The 14172-nt window shown below is 49.9% G+C and overlaps 1 protein-coding gene across 5 annotated transcripts in view; it reads left to right on the top strand.

The window, feature by feature from the left end:
- The first annotated feature begins 3737 nt into the window (after nucleotides 1–3737).
- ABCA1 (ATP binding cassette subfamily A member 1) overlaps nucleotides 3738–14172 on the top strand; it is a 136074-nt gene continuing 125639 nt past the window's right edge. For 3 of the 5 annotated variants that reach the window (XM_043547633.1, XM_037902329.2, XM_037902323.2), the window contains exon 1: nucleotides 3748–3875. The gene's annotated coding sequence lies outside the window, so the exon portion shown is untranslated. Of the gene's footprint in view, nucleotides 3876–14172 lie in introns of all 5 variants that reach the window. The other 2 variants (XM_037902328.2, XM_037902325.2) reach the window with 1 other exon arrangement.

Here is a 14172-nt window from a genome sequence, read left to right as displayed (position 1 = left end):
GTGAAGACAGAAGCAAAAAAAGCATTGAGCACATTAGCTTTTTCCACATCCTCTGTCACAAGGTTGCCTCCCTCATTCAGTAAGGGGCCCACACTTTCCTTGGCTTTCTTCTTGTTGCCAACATACCTGAAGAAACCCTTCTTGTTACTCTTGACATCTCTTGCTAGCTGCAGCTCCAGGTGCGATTTGGCCCTCCTGATTTCATTCCTACATGCCCGAGCAATATTTTTATACTCTTCCCTGGTCATATGTCCAACCTTCCACTTCTTGTAAGTTTCTTTTTTATGCTTACAAAAAGACACCTGGCTTGCTCTGCCATCTGAGCACTTGCTCTGGCTGGGCTCTCCTGCCGCTTCAGTTCCCTTCTGCTTCTACCTGCCTCTCTGCTGTGACCTCTCCAGGTCAGTCTCTTAGTGATTTTTAGCTCTTTGCAGACTGGGCAGAAACTGGGTCCCACCACAAGTGATTTCAGCTCTGACTGAGCATTTTAAATAACAGAGGCTCCTAATAAAGCGTATTTAGTTCTCTTTGAACAGTGGGAAAGAACAGGTTAAACCAGACCAGCACCCTTGTGAACAGTCCACACCTTCTGACTGGGATACCTGTCTCCCCTCCCTTTACTTTCTCTGGCATTGGAGCCCCTGGCTTAATGAGGCCCTTTCAGCTGAGGGTGACCACCTAGTTTGGGACAGGTTACGCACAGTTCTGCTTCCCTTTATTCATATAATAATGACAACAACATTAATAACAGCATTTCACTACCCCTGCATTCAGTACTAAAATGATTTGTAACCAGTGGTGAGCTGGAGCCAGTTCGCACCGGTTTGCTAGAACCGGTTGTTAAATTTAGAAGCCTTTTTAGAACCGGTTGTTCCATGAGGGAGAACCGGTTCTAAAAGGGCTTCTAAATTTAACCAGCCAAAAGTGGCGCCTTAGGCGCCGACTCCATGGGTGCTCCAGCCCTGGAGCACCCAAGGGGAAAATTTGGTAGGTGCAGAGCACCCACCAGCAGCTCCCCGCCCCACTCCCGGCCCCAGCTCACCTCCGCTCCACCTCCGCCTCCTCCCTTGAACGCGCCACCCCGCTCTGCTTCTCCGCCCCCCCAGGCTTCCCATGAATCAGCTGTTCGCGCGGGAAGCCAGGGCGGGCTGAGAACCAGGTCACGGCTTCCCGCTCAGGCCCAGGGAGGCGGAGGTGAGCTGGGGAGGGGGGGCGGAAGAAGGACCACCTGCGCCGCAGCAGGTAACCCAGGGGGGCGCACAGGGGAACTGCTCCCCGCCCCAGCTCACCTCCGCCACCCTCGGCCTGAGCGGGAAGCCGCCGCCTGCTTCTCAGCCCTCCCAGGCTTCCCGCGCGAACAGCTGATTTGTGGGAAGCCGGGGCGGGGGGCGGCGGAGAAGCAGAGCGGGCTGGCAGTGAGGTGAGCTGGGGCCGGGTGCAGGGTGGGGAGCTGCTGGTGGGTGCTCTGCACCCACCAAATTTTCCCCATGGGTGCTCCAGCCCCGGAGCCTAAGGCTCCACTTTTGATGTGATCCGTGGGGGAGTGGCCGCTCCCCCTGCCCCACCCTGAGCTACGCTTCCCCGCCCCTAGGAGCCAGAGGGACCTGCCGGCTGCTTCCTGGGAGCTGCCCCAGGTAAGCACCTCTGGGACTCCCCACCTCGCGCCCCGGCAGGTCCCTCTGGCTCTTAGGGGTGGGGTGGGCACCCACTGCAGTGGCCCACGAGACCCTCCTGCCCAGTTCTGGGGGCAGTCAGAGGACAGGGGTGGATGGGGCAGGGGTCCTGGGGGGGGGCATCAAGGAACGCGGGGGGGTTGGATGGGACAGGAGTCCCGGGGTGCAGGGGTGAGCAACAACCCCCTCGTGGGGTAAGGAGGGAACCATTGTTAAGATTTTGGCAGCTCATCACTGTTTGTAACCCAACACCAGCCAACCTTGATTACTTTGAGCAACATCACTCTATCTGCTGGATATCTAAGCAGAGTAGGATTGTGTTCAGGTAAATACAGTTTGCTCCTGCAGTCTCTCCCCCGACCAGCTAGCTGTCAGGGGAGAATTCATTCAGACCCTCCTTCCATCAACTAACTTCTGGCATGAATGTTTGGATAAATAACCATTCATACTCAGCTTTATAAAACATCCAAGTTTACAGACTTTATAAAACAACTGGCAGGTGCCTGAATAAGCCCAATTAATATTAAGATCCCATGGATACCAGTGGCTCATTTGCTCACAAAGAAATATATTAAAAGCCCCCCCCCCCCCATCATTCCTCCCTCCAGCTCTGCTCACAACTCCTGTAAGACACACACAGATATCCAGAGTAACTGCACCTTTTGCTGGCTGTTATCCCTTGCCTTGTTCATGGAGGAGAGGGAATAGAGATGGATTTTAAGGCAGAAGGGGTCATTTTGACCACCATAACAGAGCCCAGCGAGAGAAACTCACCCAGTGAGGCCTAGACCCTTTGCTAGAACAGTGATTCTCAACCTGTCCGATAGGGCTGGCCCACAGTATTTTGGCACCTGAGGAGGGGAGCTCAAATGATGCCCCCGTGCCCCCTCGCTTGGGCCAAAACTTTGAAACTCTGGGTCCTAGTGGCACCCCCCCCCTTGCACCTGAGGCGGCTGCCTCAGTTTGCCTCATGGTAAGGCCAGCCCTGCTTTTTGGGCACAGGACCGATTTGTAAATGTTTATAGACTGTTATGACCTAGTAAATAGTCTGGGGGTGGAGGGTCCTGGGGTGGTTTCAGTCAGGTCCTGCATCCCAGGAGGGTTGGGCTCTGCTGGGCATTCACCCCAGGTGGCAGCTCCTGCGCTGTGGGGCTGGCTGGGCCCGGCTCTCTGCTCCAGGCATTGCCACCTCTGGAGTTGCAGGGCTGCTCAGGTTTGGCCTCCCCCGTCTGAGCAGAGTTGTGACCTGGCTCATGGGCTCGCAGTGCCCGTCTGTCAGGTTTGGCCAACCCAGGCTCTCCTCGTCCTGACGGCTGGGCCAAGCCTGAGTGGCGCGGGGACCATAGGCGCTAACTTGGTGAGTGGTCCCGGGCTGGAGCAGCCATGGAAAACAAATAGGGCCCTGCCGCTCAGCTCCCCCCCGCCCCCCATGCCTCCCGCCGAGCAGCTGTTCAACAGCAGGCCCTGGGGGGAAAGGGGGCAGGAAGAGGCGGGGAAGGGTGCGCTTGGGGGAGGGGGGGAAGGTGGTGGGAAGAGGCAAGGTGGGGGTGTAGCTGGGGCGGGGAGGGTGGGTCCTTGGGGGAAGGAGTGGAGTGGGGGCGGTGCTGTGGGCAAGTGGGGGCTGAGCACCCCCAGGGAAATCAGGAAGTCGGTGCTGGTGGCTGGGCCCCCAGAGGTTGCAATGCCCGGAGCAGGGCGGAGAGTCCAGCTGGCCCCCGGGCACAGGAGCCATCAGGGGACCCTTTGAAACCCTCTGGCGTGTGGGGTGGAGAACCCCTGATAACCAGGGGGACTCCCCACTGCTGGCCAGCTACTCCGGGCATGCTAGGAGGCCACGCACCCGCGGGCGGGGCGGGGCTGCAGCCGGGGTGACTTGCCGCTCGCCCGGTAGCGCTGCTGCAGCGGCAGCTGGTGGCTCGAGCCCCCCCCGGGTGCCCAGCTGCGCTGGAGGCGGCGGGGCCTGGGCCCGCCGGTGGCGCGCATCGCCCTTTTAAGAGGCGGGCCGGGTCTCCACGTGCCGCGCGTGAGTGACGGCCCGACATAAACAGCCGCAGGCGGGAGCCGCGTTTGACCGACAATAACCTCGCGGCGCGGCTGGGGCCAGCTATAAAAGGAGCCGCGGGTTCGAGTCCCCGGCTCTGCGGCAGCGGCGAGCGGGACAGCGGCGGGGCGGCCGCGCGGCTCGGGGCGGGGGGCAGCCAGGTAGGGCTCGGCTGGCGCTTGCTGCCCTGGGGGCGATTCCTGGAGAGACGGGGGGGGGTCTCCGCCAGGACTGTGTGGGGGTCTCCAGGCTGGGCTGCACCTGGAGAGGCGCCTCTAGAGCTTTGTTTGCGGGGTCGCCTCTCTCTGCCCCCCCCCCGCTCCTTCTGGGGCAGCCCCCGTCTGCCCTGGGCCCCACGGGACACGGGGCTTGCCCCTTTCCCCGGCTCTCCCTCGCCCGTGTCTTTCCAGGCGTCTGCTCGCTTCTGCTCCCTGAAGCGAAGTGCCCCGGGTGGGCATCGCTCCCGCGCTAGCCCCCGGCTCGCCAGCTCGAGCCCCGGCTCGCCGCGCCGGCCCGGGACCTCCGCGGGGGCCGCCGAGCCGGGCAGGGGGGAGCCCGGGCCCATCCGCTCGCGCTGACCGCGAGTAACCCGGGCCTGCCAGCGCCGCTTCCCCCGCGACCGAACCCGGGGCGGCCGCGTCCCGGCCGGGCTGCCCAGGCGGCTCTCGCCGGGGGACCGGCCCCTGGCCCGGGAGGGAGGCGCGGGGCTCTGGCGGGCGAGCGTCCCGCCCGAGGCAGCGCGGGTCCGTGCGAGAAGAGAGACGGAAGGGCTCCCGCGAAAGAGAGGGGGGGATGGAGACGCAGCCTGGAGCGGGGTCCCCGGCCCGTGTCCAGGGCGCAGCGCCCCGGGGCGTTTGGCGAGCGCCCCGGGGCGTTTGGCGGGGTCCCCGGCCCGGGTCCAGGGCGCAGCGCCCCGGGGCGTTTGGCGGGGTCCCCGGCCCGTGTCCAGGGCGCAGCGCCCCGGGGCGTTTGGCGGGGTCCCCGGCCCGTGTCCAGGGCGCAGCGCCCCGGGGCGTTTGGCGGGGTCCCCGGCCCGTGTCCAGGGCGCAGCGCCCCGGGGCGTTTGGCGGGGTCCCCGGCCCGGGTCCAGGGCGCAGCGCCCCGGGGCGTTTGGCGGGGTCCCCGGCCCGGGTCCAGGGCGCAGCGCCCCGGGGCGTTTCGCGCCGGAGCGTGTCGGGGCAGAATAGCAAGGCGAGGGACGGGCTTTCTAGTCTTCTGGACAGCGTCGTTCACCCTCTTTAGGTGCTCTTGTGGGGTACATAGTTCATGCTCCCTGCATTTATTCCTCCACTGTGATATGTGAAAGCCTGATGGGTCAGAATCTGAGCTCCGCTACAGCAGGGTCAGTCCATTAAAGTCAGTGGAATTACTCCAGGTGCATACGAGATCAAGATCTGTCCCAGTACTACCTTGTGAGTGACGGAAACTTTAAGGGAGTGTTACATCCTTTGTTTCTACATTATAGCTGATTACCCTAAATTGGTACACTATAACCTATTATCAGCCTCTTATAAACACTGATGTTTGCTTTCCACGGAGTGTAAATTTTTTTTTAAAAAAGTGTCAAAATAAAGCAACAAGATTCAAGTTGCAACTTGAAAACCACTGATATTTTTTCACCAAAAATTCCTTTTGGTTCTAGCACAGATAATGCATAAAAATGCAAATGAACATTTCCAAATTCTTGTTTTCGATGATCTTAAAAACAGAAATAAAAATAAAAAATTAAAGACACAAAATATAGTTTTAACCTAAATACAAAATGTGTTAACCTCAGGGAAACATTTAGGGTGGATTCTCAGGTGGGGTGAATCGGGTAAGCCAGTGTGTGCTTAAGTGCTTTGTTGAACTGGGGCCTAAATGGAAACTGAGCTTTCTTGAAAATCTGGCCACGTTAATAAATTAAAATACTAAAACCCAGACAGCACAGCATACACTGTACAGCAGTGGGTCCTATGTACAACCAAACACTAGTCACAGTAGAAAACAGATGTGCTTTAATTTTCATGTTTCATTAATAACTGGCACAGGGTTGGAACTTCACTCCTAAATGAGGAGCTAGGCACAAAGGGCATGACTGATCAAACTCCATGTAACTTCATTGACATCGACTGTGTTATTTTTGATTTATCTTGGTGTGAGTGAGAGCAGAATCAGTCCTAATCTTTTACTTTACCTCCATCCAGATTTTCTTACTTTTTGTGGTGCTGCTAGGGACCAAATTTTCTCTTGGTGTAAACTGGAAGAGCTCCATCGACTTCAGCGGAGCTCTGCCAGCTTACATCCGCTGAGACTTTGACTGTGGAACTTGCATTTTATTGTAATCTATTTTTGTGTGTAGATACCCAGCATGTATGTAGTTGCAGAATGTTAAGAATATACATTCGATATGTATTATTGATCCTGCAAAAGAGAGCGATAGTATTAAAAATACATTCCAGACTTTAGCCATACTTCTGAACTTCAGTCGACTTTTCTCTGTCACACAGTAAGTCCTCTGAAAATGCAGGATATTAAAAGAATGTTAATGTCACCATGTCCTGGTTATTGATGGAATATGTTAATAGACTTTTTTTCTCTGTGTTCTGTTATGGGTAGGTTTTATAAAGGCTAATTCTGCCTTTTTTTTAAAGCATTTGTCATTGGATGAAGACCTGTGATCTTGTCTCAAGGACTGAGGCAGAGTAGGATGGAAAACTGTTGATGCACTTTTTCTGACAAAACGGCCTAACATCATGGACTAATAAAGAACACTCAGAGCACTTTATTCTTCTGAGCAGTTGATTAAAGATTACAATAGGAATGAACATCAGAGCCTGTAGTTTAAACAGGATAAATATCCACATTCAAGCTGACTTCTTATGCCCGTTAGTTATTTTCTGTGGGAGTGCTGCTTAGAAGAATGCTAGCTAAATCCAATAAAGGACCATTTTGCATTCTGTTAACTTCATTAGGGAACAGTTGGCATTAGACAGAAAAAAAAAGAGTAGTTCAAAGACTGTACCAGTTTGGGCTAGACCAAAAGGTATATTCTTTGGGAATAATCAAACAAAGCCCAGGCCTCTGACCAGAGTCCAGAGAGCATTTCAAAGGAAATCTGGTTTTCTTGTCTAACTGAGACACCAAGTTAGTGGTGCCCTAGAAAAGATTTGTAAGTGACCAAAAGTTATTACCCTCAGATGATCATTTGTCCCAGGTGAAATAACTTGTGGAGTATCACCCCAAAAACCTCTCACTAAATTTTGTACTAATTAACAGTCCTGGCAGTTTATAGTTTAATTAAACTATAAGGTTTTTGGGGCAGGAACTGTCTTACTGTGTGTATAACCCACACACTTCTTGGTTTTGGTGTTCTGTCCCCTCTTTTGGCACTGAGATCACTAAGAGTATGAGTTTGCTCTACAGCTTTAGCTGGGGTTGGGGGTCACATGGCTCTGGGCTCTGCCCCTCTCTGCAAGCAGCACCCCCACAACGCTCCCGGCCAATGGGAGCTGCAGGGGCAGTGCTTGCAGGCAGGAGCAGTGCACGGAGGGAGAGCCCTACCCCCAGGGTCGGGCTGGCCACTTCCGGGAGTGGTGTGGGGCCAGGGTAGGCAGGGAGCCTGCCTTAGCGGCAGCCACATTGTACCACCGGAGATTGCAATTGACTTGTTGGTGAGCGCTGATTTAGAGAGAGTGAGTCTGGTTTACAGCCTTCGCTAACAGCCAGTTGGCTTTTAGTTTATGCAGTAGAGGCTCATGCACTAAGTTCCAGAGGTCCCAGGTTCAATCCCACCCGCTGATATGTGCAGTGCTTAGCATGATGGGGAGCTCAGTTGGGGCTTCTGGCTGTCACAATACAAATAATATTAAAGTTAAGAGCTGACACTGTGCCAGACACACATGAGAGCGCAGTGTTTCTCAGAATTGGGGGAGCTTCGTGTCTCAGTGGGGGAAGGAGGGGTGTATCTCCTTGAGGACAGCGGTTGGGGAGATCTTTGTGTCCATGTCCTCTTGCTGAGTGTAAGGCCCGAGTTTTCCAAAAGGAACTCTGCTCTTGCAGGTACATTCTGTGCCTGCACAAAGCTGCATCTGTATCTGTGGATGCAAATACTAATAAACTGCTCGCATGGAATTTTCCAAAGCTCTCAGCCTTGGCCTAGCTCTGCTATCACTGAAGTCAAGAGTTTCACCCAGTTGATTTCAGTGGGAGCAGTTAGGCCCAAACTCCCACCCCTACCTACCATTTGTTGTGGGAGCAGTAGCTTCGGCCCATCTGTTTGTGGGGGCACAAACTAAGGCCTGATTGTCAACCAGCTTCTGCGTGGCCTTCAACAGGTAGCTCTAAAAGGTCAAAGTGACCACTAACAGAACTGACCGTGTCCTGTAATTACATAACTCTGCCTTTTTAACCTAAAAAAGAAGTGTCTCAAAACTGTTTCTTTGCAAGAAAAATGTTTCCCTTCCTGTTGACCAATTGTCTTCCTTTTTAAATACAGTGTGTTTTTAATTATTATTTGCCCCATTAAACTGTGTTCGCAATTCTTGCTGTCTAGGGGTTTTTTCCATTGACTTCAGTGGAGTCAGGGTTTTACCTTTAATCCCTGTTTGCTTACAGGGGATGGACACCACCTCCTCTTCTTTTGATGTCTTCCCATTCCATCAGACTATCTCTTACTGTCCCTGAAGCCTTTCCGCCCCTTTCATTTCCTGTCCTCTTTGTTCTTTTTCCAGAGCCTCCATCCCAGGTTCATGTTGTCATTTCACTAGTGCTACATTCTAGATCCTTCTCCTCAATCCCGGTCACACATGATACGGTCTGGATTTATTGCAGTACCCAGACACACACAGGCCAGATCCTCAGCAGATACAGACCAGGTTAGCTCCTTTGACTTCATTGGAGCGTTGCCAACTCAACCAACTAAGGATATCTTGCTCTCAGTATTTAAAATGGATGGAGCCTATTTTTCTGTTAAAACAAACAGCCTCCTTCTTAACAATTTGGAAATGCTTGACCTTTATGTGTATTTTCATTTTTGAAGCCAGTTTTCTGTCTTTCTTTCTCCTCCATCTGGTAGTTTATACTGGTATTCTGTGCTGGGTTTCCCTCCCTTTTGAACCTCACAGTCCTTCTGCATAGGCACAGAATTGTGTAGTTCAAAAAGAAAGCAATATTGAAGCAACATTGGTTTTTAATTGACCAAACTTGGTCTTTTTACCTCTCTATATATTTTGTGTGTGAAAATAAAACCCTAAACTCCAAAAATTGAAGTGTGTATTAGAAAAACAAGGTTATATCATGTATTCTATATAAGAGGAATTTTATGTATTGTAAGTAAAACAAATTGTCCTGAGCCAGTGTTTAGTCTTTAAAGTTAATGGAGAAAATTCTGCTCTGTTCTGAATCTGAATCCTTCCTGAGCCATGAGATGTAGCTTAGGGCTTGAACAAAACTCCGCCATCCCTGTCTATCCTGGGCTACTTTTAGTAGGCCCTCTGTTAAGTCCCATAAGTTTTCCCTGTCTGGGTCTTGTTTAATGGAGGGATTCTTTCTGTTGGAGCCTTTTGCATGTTCCTCCAGCTGCCCAGTGGCACACCTGTTATGGCAGATGTTCTTAGTGCCCTGTTGTTGGGCCATGTGATGACTGTTGTATTTGTCTACACTTTTGTTTCTCATAATGAAGTCAATACCAGTGCCAGACGGTAGAGGTGAGAGAATACATGGTTTATGCCAGTGTCTTTTGAACTGTTCACTCAAGCCGGACGCAGTTTACTTCAACTGTGTGAGCTGCACCTTGATAGAAAGCCTGGATGAGAACTGGTTTTGTTGACATACCACTGCACTTCAGGATGTTCCAGAGTGAAGTGCAATGTTGAATGCTTTCTTGACATCTGTGAAGTTTATGATAAGTGGCTTTTTGCCATTGGATGCTCTTTTCCAAGATCATTCTTAAGAGGAAAAAGAAAAGGAGTACTTGTGGCTCCTTAGACTAACCAATTTATTTGAGCATAAGCTTTCGTGAGCTACAGCTCACTTCATCGGATGCATACTGTGGAAAGTACAGAAGATCTTTTATACACCCAAAGCATCAAAGATCTTCTACACTTGCCACAGTATGCATCCGATGAAGTGAGCTGTAGCTCACGAAAGCTTATGCTCAAATAAATTGGTTAGTCTCTAAGGTGCCACAAGTACTCCTTTTCTTTTTGCGAATACAGACTAACACGGCTGTTACTCTGAAACCATTCTTAAGAGAGAAATCTGGTCGATACGGGATCTTCTGGGTCAATCTAGACTGCTCTTCCCTCTAGTTTTGTCTCAGCCACTTCCCCTATCCTGCTTAAGAGGATACTGCAAGGAGAAAGGAGTGTAGCCCCTTGCCACTTACGGTCCCTTAGTGGCTTTGCTATTGTGACACTGATGCCACTTTTCCATTGCTCTGGAACCATTTCTTGGTCCCTTACTCTTGGTGAGTTCAGTGATTCTTATCCATGGTGACACCCATGCTCGTGGACTGACTTAAATGGAATTGTGTGGTTTGCTTAAGAGCAGAATTTATCCCCACAAATGTAACTGACAAATTATTGATAGTGTTGGTGAATCCCAAAAACACCACTAAAGAATTCCCTCTTCACCAAAAAACGATGTTTGCCGCTAGTTACTGCAGTTGACATAGGATAGTTTGTGGCATATTGGTCCCAGAGAGCAAAGCCCAAAACAAAAATGACTGATGTTTGAACTTCAGTGGGTGAAGCCTGCACCTAATACTGCAGTCTGAATGTGCACCATCAGTTGCAGAAGTCAATTTTTATCAGGATTGTGCAATTTTTGTGGATGATATATTGGCTCTTTTATAACAGAGTTACTGTGAGATCAAGGCTGAGCAGAGCCCAAGTTCTTCAATTCTGGTTTCAGTAGGATGTGTACTACTCTTTTCAGATCCTGCTACAGAGGCTAGCACATTCATTGACAGTAAAGAGACTTTCAGCTAATATGGGCTCTGGATCTTTGGACACTGACTGATTAATTGACTATCTTATTTGATTTTGTCTCTTGGCAGATTGGAACCTCGCTTTTCCTGTGTTTACCTGGCACAGAGAATAAACTAGATTTTGGCCTTTTAGTTTAGGACAGCCAGGGACTTTAGTTTATAATAAGAGAGCTTCAATATCTCAGCCAGTTTGTCTTTCTAGTGGCTTTAGGAATGTGCATGATTAACGAATTTCATTTGGGGTGTAATATTTTAAGTTCAATGATGTATGCAAGTGCAACTCCTTCGATCCCATTGGAGCTGCATTTGTTTTCACCAGTGGAGTGAAGTATCCGGAAAAAGATTTGGCATTGGCTGAAGAGTGGAACTACCACCAAAGAACATGGATTGTGGCGCAGAGGTTTGTGGATGATGCAGATGGAGAAAACCAAGCGGGAGAGGAGCAGTGGTGGACTGATGTGCAGATAGCAACTGAAACAAGAAGATAGTACTTAAAGAGAAAGGAATGAACCTGTTGAGTGCTAGTGAAAGCAAATACAAAGAAGCAAAGTGAGCTGCCAACAGGCAGTGAAGGCCCAAGAGAATGTCCTAGATTTCCTGTACGCTGAGTGTGTAAACTACCCACAGCTGACTTGCAAAAAGATCTGTATCACTGCAAAAATGAGGCAAACAGATGGAGGATGGTATTGTAAACACGTGTAAATGATGAATAAGTGAAGGAAAGGTGGAAACAATCCTTTGATAGTCTTTTTTAAATGAGGCAAATCGTTGGCAGAGTTGCCAACATGTGATCCTAGTGTGGTGCCTGAGCCTGACCTAATGGAGGAATAGATGAGACCTGCAGTCCAGATAATGAAGCCTAGTAAGGCAGAGAGCTATGATGCTGGATCTGGTGAAAGCCTTGGGCAAGAGAGGCACAAAATGGATGAACAGAGTGGTTAAAGCCATATGGCGAGACAAGAAAATTCCCAAAGATTGCAAGTCTATCCTGATGCCTGTATACAAAAAAGGAAGCATCAATGACTGGAAACTATTGAGGGATAGAGGTACTGGCACATGAGGTAAAGCTACTGAATACACCTTGGATGTCAGGACTAGGAGGGTGGTGGAACCCCTCCTTGAATAAGAACAGTTGGGTTTTAGGAAAAGATGAGGAACCACAGATCCCTTGTTTGTAATTCGGCACATGAGAGAGAGAAGTGTCTAAGTACCACCAGGACTGTATTTGGGATTCTACAGACCTAGAAAAGGCATATGATACAGTGGACAGGAGAATGCTTACACCAGTGCTGAGGAAATATGGAGTGTCTGAGGATTTAATAATGTCAGTGACTGCTCTATAAGGATTACCTAAGAGTATGCTGAGCATGTTTTTGGAACTGCAAGTCCCTTTGAAGGGGAAGTCAGATGGCACCAGGGGTCAGCCCTCAACCCACTGATGTGCCATGTCAGCAGGAAGATCCCAAAAGGAAAAGGTGAGAAACTGCTATATAGCAATAAGGGCATCCTCAAAAGAAGACCTGGAGGTACTAGTAACCCAGTGGTTAGGGCTGCCAACTTTCTAATCGCACAAAACCGAACACCCTAGCCCTGCCCCTTCCTTGAGGCCCTGCCCCCTGCTCACTACATTCCCCCTCCCCTCGTGGCCCTCACTCATTTTCACTGGGCATATGTATCCTGAAGGGATCCTATTTAAAGTGATATGGGCATCAAGCCAAAGAGTTTTGTTTAGACCAGAGAGACTGAATCACTATGTGAACTGAAATTATTTAAGTAACTTCTTATAATTTTGTCACTGTGCTTCACGTTGTAAACTTCCCAACTGGTAAGAGTTGGGGATAAAGAAAATTACCATACACACTGCAGGTGAGCACAAAGCTTTATCTTTCCTTTTTTAGTAGTCTACAGCCAATTTCAAGCTGCTTTCATTTATTTAGATGGCAGGCAAATCACTTTAGTCTTGGTTAAAACATGAATTTGTTTTTATTATTAAGTGTTAGAGAACAAGACTTGGATCTGTTTAACACACGTAGGGCCAGATTGTTAGCTGACATGAAATGATGTAAACTAGCTGAGGATCTTGCCCATAACTATCAACCAAGAGTAATTATTGTGTGATTAAATGCTTCCCTATTGCCTGCTGAGTCAGCAGTTCCCTGGTTGCGCTGCAAAAAGGAGAGCTGCAAATATAAACCAGTGATTTCAGCTGGAGGAGCTCTTGCAGACTGAAGTTTTAAGGCTGTATAGGAAATGGGGGATGGGTTTGCCTAATTGGAAACCCTGAGCGATATAGAAGCTAGTGTTTGGGAATTCTGAAAGAGCTGTTTTCCAGTGACTGTAGGGTTCAGTTGATAGCAGTCGTGTGCCGCAGCTAGAGGGTTGTAGGTTCACAGCTCTTATGTACAGCTTTCAGTGGGGCAGCCGTGTTAGTCTGTATCAGCAAAACCAATGAGGAGTCCTTGTGGCACCTTAGAGACTAACACATCTATTTGGGCATAAGCTTTTGTGGGCTAAAAACCCACTTCATCAGATGCATGGAGTGGAAAATACCATAGGAAGATGTGTACAACAGTACATGAAAAGATGGGAGTTGCCTTTCCCAGTGGGAGGGTGGAGGCCAGTTCTAAGGAGACAATTCAATTAAAGTGGGCTATTATCAATAGGACAAAAAATCACTTTTGTAGTGGTAATCAGGGTGGCTCATTTCAGACAGTTCACAAGAAGGTGTGAGTAACAGAAGGGAGAAATTAGCATGGGGAAATTAGTTTTTTGTAGTGACCCATCCACTCCCAGTCTTTACCTACATGCCTCCAGCTTTCATCCAGACCACACCACATGATCCATTGTCTACAGCCAAGCTCAAAGATACAACCGCATTTGCTCCAATCCCTCAGACAGAGACTAACACCTACAAGATCTCTATCAAGCATTCTTAAAACTACAGTATCCGCCTGCTGAAGTGAAGAAACAGATTGACAGCCAGAAGAGTACCCAGAAGTCACCTATTACAGGACAGGCCCAACAAAGAAAGTAACAGAATGTGGCTAGCCATCACCTACAGCCCCCAACTAAAACCTCTCCAGTGCATCAAGGATCTACAATCTATCCTGAAAGATGATCCCTCACTCTCAGACCTTGGGAGACAGGACAGCCCTCGCTTACAGACAGCCCCCCCCAACCTGAAGCAAATACTCACCAGCAACTACACACCACACAACAAAAACACTAACCCAGGAACCTATCCTTGCAACAAAGTCCGTTGCCAACTCGGTCCACATCTATTCAAGGGACACCTTCATAGGACCTAACCACATCAGCCACACCATCACAGGCTTGTTCACCTGCACATCTACCAATGTGATATATGCCGCCATGTACCAGCAATGCCCTTCTGCCATGTACATTGGCCAAACCAGACATTCTCTTTGCAAAAGAATAAATGGACACAAATCTGACATCAGGGAGGTCTCCTACTGGTTTTTGACTGT

This window comes from Chelonia mydas, chromosome 5, assembly GCF_015237465.2.
Source record: "Chelonia mydas isolate rCheMyd1 chromosome 5, rCheMyd1.pri.v2, whole genome shotgun sequence".
NCBI classification, from domain to species: domain Eukaryota; kingdom Metazoa; phylum Chordata; order Testudines; family Cheloniidae; genus Chelonia; species Chelonia mydas.
The sequence above is the reverse complement of the archived record's forward strand: the minus strand, read 5'-3'. Positions and strand labels throughout refer to the sequence as shown.